General features: G+C 40.9%; 1 non-coding gene across 1 annotated transcript in view; it reads left to right on the top strand.

Annotated features, from left to right (window-relative positions):
• The first annotated feature begins 4,958 nt into the window (after positions 1 to 4,958).
• Positions 4,959 to 5,000, top strand: part of LOC133426874 (5S ribosomal RNA) — a 119-nt gene continuing 77 nt past the window's right edge. The window contains exon 1 of the ribosomal RNA XR_009772157.1: positions 4,959 to 5,000. This exon is cut by the window's right edge and continues 77 nt beyond it. This is a non-coding gene — a ribosomal RNA (5S ribosomal RNA).

The following is a 5,000-nucleotide window of genomic DNA, read 5'->3' as shown; positions in this document are numbered from 1 at the left end:
AGGAGGAGAAGGAGGAGAAGGAGGAGACGGAGGAGTTGGTGGAGGAGAGCGAGGCAGAAAAGAAGGAGGCGGCGGAGGAAGAGGAGGAGGAGGAAGACGGAGAAGGAGAGGTTGAGAGCCTGGTGGGGGACATGGAGGAGGAAGCGGTGGAGGAATCGATGGAGGAAGCAGGGAGTGACGAGGGAGGAGATGTCGCAGAGGATGCAAAGGAGGGGAGCAGTGGAGATGAGGAGGAACGAGGCGGACAAGATTGGGGTGAAGGACAAAGCAGCGGGGGGTCGCTTCCTTGTGCGCAGCAGAGAGTCACCAGGCGGGGTGGTGAGAATCCTGCTGAGACGGAGGACGTGGAGACCGGAAACGGAGCGAGGGGGATATCGAGGAAAAGATCAGGTACGAGAAAAGGGCGAGCACAGAAGAAACGTATGCACAATGAGGAAACTTCTAATATCCAGCGGTGATGGTCCGTTTCTCCTCCTTATCATGGTGTTAATGCCAATAACAGTGGCATCTATTAATGCAAACGGGCTGAGAGACAAGACGAAGTTCGAAAGCATGATAAGATTAAGTAAGGCGGATGTAATATGCTTACAAGAAACTCATTGGGATGCAGTAACGGAGCGAGACATGATAAAGCTGTGGGATGGGGAATGCTTCTCTAGCCATGGAACTAACATTGCAAGGGGAGTGGCGATTTTGTGTAAAAGGGACAGTGGAATTAAGGCCACGATGAGGGCTAAAGATGGAGAAGGAAGATGGATTAATATAGATTGTGTAGCTCAGGATGTGAATTATAATATTTTAAATGTCTATGCACCGAATACAGAAGGCGATCGCACAGCCTTCTTTAGGAAATTTTATAAAATAGCCGAAAAGTGTGATGTTATAATAGGAGATTTTAATGTGAAATTGTGTCATCTGGATATAAACGAAAGTTGTGTATGGAGACAAGATGCCTCAAGAAAGGTTCTAAATGACTTTATGATGGTTAACAACTGGTGCGACGTATGGAGAGTGAAAAATCCTGATAAGAGGCAATATTCAAGGGCGCAAGTGGTTCAAGGGGTTCTAAAACGAACCAGAATTGATTTGTGCTTAACGAAGACATCGCATATACGATTATTTAATAATGTGGATTATAAATGGATACACTTAAGCGATCACGCCATACTATCATTAGAAATGGGGGAACAGGAAGAGAAAAGGGGAGGGGGGACATGGCACTTAAATGCACATCTCTTGTACGATGTGAATTATAATAGAGCCATTAGGCAACTAATTTTGAGCGTAAGCTCACAACCGGGTTTTGAAAAGAATATAATACAAGGCTGGGAGGACTTGAAGACAAAAATAAAAGGGAAATCCATACAATATGCGAAAAGGTTTCGGGCGAGACAACAGAAGAAAGAAAGAATGCTAAGAGCAGAAATCGAAAAGGTTGAGAGACAGAAAGGCTCGGAGGGGAATAAGTTAATAAGATTGCATACCGAGTTAAAAGAGTTGGAGAGGTTGAAATGCGAAGGGGCTATATTAAGGAGCAAAGCGCAGTATGCGGTGGAAGGAGAAAAAAATACCGGCTTCTTCCTGAACTTGGAAAAAAGAAGGCAAAACAAATGCTACATAGCGGAAGTGATAAATGAAAAGGGAGAGACAACAGCTGACTTTGTAGAGATCTTAGAGACAGTCCAGAATTATTATACCCATCTTTTTGAAACAGAGGGGACAGATGATGGGATAACAGAGGAGATCCTGGCAAAATGTGAGATGAAGTTAGCTGAAGAAGACACACTCATGTGCGACCAGGAGATGAAGGAAGAGGATATTGATTTGGCAATAAAACAATTAGTACTAAATAAAAGTCCAGGTAGTGATGGACTAACAGCGAATTTTTATAAACAATTCAGTGATATATTGAAACCAATATTGTTAAATTTATACAGAACAATAGAATTAACACAATCCGTGCCGGCATCTATGGCAAGAGGGATCATAACGATCATATATAAGAAAGGGGATAAACGAAATCTAGCCAATTATAGGCCTATAACACTACTAAACACGGATTACAAAATATTGATGAAAGTACTAGCAAACAGAATAAAACAGGTCGTGCACACTATCGTAGAGCCCTCTCAGGCTTATAGTGTGCCGGGAAGGGAAGTTTCAGATATTTTGAATACTGTCAGAGACACAGTAGAATTTTTGAAAACTACCAGCAAAGAGGGCATTCTGGTCTCACTGGACTTCAACAAAGCCTTTGATAGAGTCGAACACAAATTTATGTTCAAAGTTTTGGAGAGGGTGGGATTTGGAGCGCGTTTTCTCGGGTGGATTAGGTTAATGTACGCCAACGCCACTGGCAGTGTGAAGTGTAACGGGGTGGTTACCGATCCTTTTCCGCTTCGAAGGTCGGTGAGACAGGGATGTCCACTGTCCTCAATTTTGTATACAATAATCGTGGAAACACTGGGTGTCCTTATTAAAAAAGATTCAGAAATAAAAGGTATAGAATTACCTGGAGGGGAGATGTGCACCATACAACAGTTTGCTGATGATACCACGTTACTGATTAAAGACATAAATAGTGTACATAGAATAATAAACTTGGTAGAACGATATGGTAGAGCCTCAGGAGCTAAAATAAATCCAGATAAATCAGAAATCATGTTCATCAATATGAAGGGGCCGCCGCAAAATGAATTACCGGTACAATTACAAGCAGAACATATCAAAATATTGGGTACATACATTGGGGTAAACAGTGAAACGGCCAGGGACATGACATGGACTAGTATAATTAAAAGGATAGAAGCAATTTTGTGCTATTGGCGAATGAGGAACCTGAAACTCAATGGGAAGGTGGTGGTATTAAATAGCTTGGTAATGTCTAAAATATATTATGCACTCACGGTGATAGATCTACCCTTATGGGCACTAAACAAACTAAATGAGATTATGACAGTTTTCTTGTGGGGGACAACGGTGGGGAAAATCGCAAGAAAAACATTAATAGGGAAATATGAAGAGGGAGGGCTAAAATTACTAGACATAGAAAGTAAGAAAAATGCTTTCAGGATTAAATTGGTCAGAAAATATCTGTACGATGACACGGCTTACGGCTGGAAGGGTCTTATGCAGTTTTTTTTAAATCGAGTGCTCGGAATAGGAGATTTTGTCCTGCTTATGAAACCGAAGAGGCCGATGACAGCGGGAGTCCCATTATTTTATAGGGAGGTCCTCGAAGCACAAGCTGGCTTCCTGGAGCATATAGAATATGGGGCGAATTCTATAAGCCTAATAAGAGAACTGCCGATATTTTTAAATAAATATATAAAGAAAGAAAATAAAATGTTGTATAATAACAAAATGATAAGAGCTGGACTAGTACAGCTGAAAGATATAATGTATGAATTCGTGCCCGGTTTTTTGCCGACGCAGGCCGTGGTGGATAGTATAAGGGAAGTTGATTATAATTCAACATACACGGTCATAGAGAATTATTATAAGACTATTCAGAGAAGTATCCCACAACAATGGAGAAGGCTGATAGAAACAGGTACAGCTAGAGATAGGACAAGCAAACTCCCAGAGCTGGGAATTAAGCGAGAGGGGGAAAACAAGAGCTTCAGTCTGATCTCCTGCAAGGAAATCTACGAGCGTTTTTTAGTGAACGTCACGAAATCACCGGCCTCCTTGTCGTATTGGAGCAAGGTCTTTCCACAGAAAGAGGGGTGGAAAATATGGGAGAAATGGAAAGTACAGGGTAACAGCATCGAGGCTGAGGACAATGATTTCAAAATAAGACACAATAAAATTTTTACTAATGTGGTTTTACATCAACTGGATAAAGCTGTAGACAGAGATTGTGATGTTTGTGGCTTATTGCCGGAAACGCTGATGCATATGTTTGATATTTGTCCTGAGTTATCTGGCTTTTTTGGGTTATTGAAGAAATGTCTAATAGAAAAATTGGGAATGGTGTGGGACGGAAGGGATTCATGGGAGTTTTTTCTTTTATTTGGAAACTGGCAATACAGTAAAATTAGAAACGAAATGCTGTGCAGATTTATGTTGAGCCATGCACGATGGGCAATAAGGGCACGAAGAAACAAGGCACATTACGAACGAAGGGTTATTGCAATATGGCCGATTTTTCAAAACATAGTGAAGAAACAGATTCGATACAGGTTGATACATGGGGTAGACCATTTTGAACGACTGTATGTGAAGGATGCCAATCTCCTATCCCTTGATAAAGAAAAGAGGATTGTGTGGAATTGGTAGCTCTTTTTGGACTGTGTAGTTGGGAAATTGTGTGTTATAAAAAAAAAAAAAAAAAAAAAAAAAAAAAAAATTGGCTACTTCATCTTTTGAAAATTGTGCACAGTGATCATATAGTTGGAATGATTTTTCACCCTGTGGGATGGCTGAACGAATGATGCTGGGTTTTGAAATGCCACTATGTGCAAATCAGGTTTGTTTTTGTAATTCGAGTGCTGATGTTGTTTTTCTTTTCTTTTGAAAAAAGGACCTGAGTGTAAATGTCACAGAGAGAGGAAAATGTGTTGGAAATGGATACTGTAAACAAAAATATATTTTTTTTGTAAATATATTTTCATAATAAAAGACAAAAAAAAAAAAAAAAAGATGCGCCCGATCTCGTCTGATCTCGGAAGCTAAGCAGGGTCGGGCCTGGTTAGTACTTGGATGGGAGACCGCCTGGGAATACCAGGTGCTGTAAGCTTTTTCAACCAGCAGAGAGCGCTCTCGCTTAATCTACCCACACATATTTCAACGTGGTAACAGCGACAGCTCACGTCCTAAAGTGTTTTGCACATGGTTAAGGCACTTTAACTCCAACAAATAAGCGCTTCTAAATTATTATCACCAACAAATCAATGACTTATATTATATGACTTATCTTCAACTCCATATAAGAGGTATTTCAAGCTGCAGCTTCAGCTTACGGCCATACCAGCCTGGATGCGCCCGATCTCGTCTGA

This window comes from Cololabis saira, unplaced genomic scaffold (genome assembly GCF_033807715.1).
Source record: "Cololabis saira isolate AMF1-May2022 unplaced genomic scaffold, fColSai1.1 scf026, whole genome shotgun sequence".
Taxonomy (NCBI): domain Eukaryota; kingdom Metazoa; phylum Chordata; class Actinopteri; order Beloniformes; family Belonidae; genus Cololabis; species Cololabis saira.
This window is presented reverse-complemented; position numbering and strand designations above follow the sequence as displayed.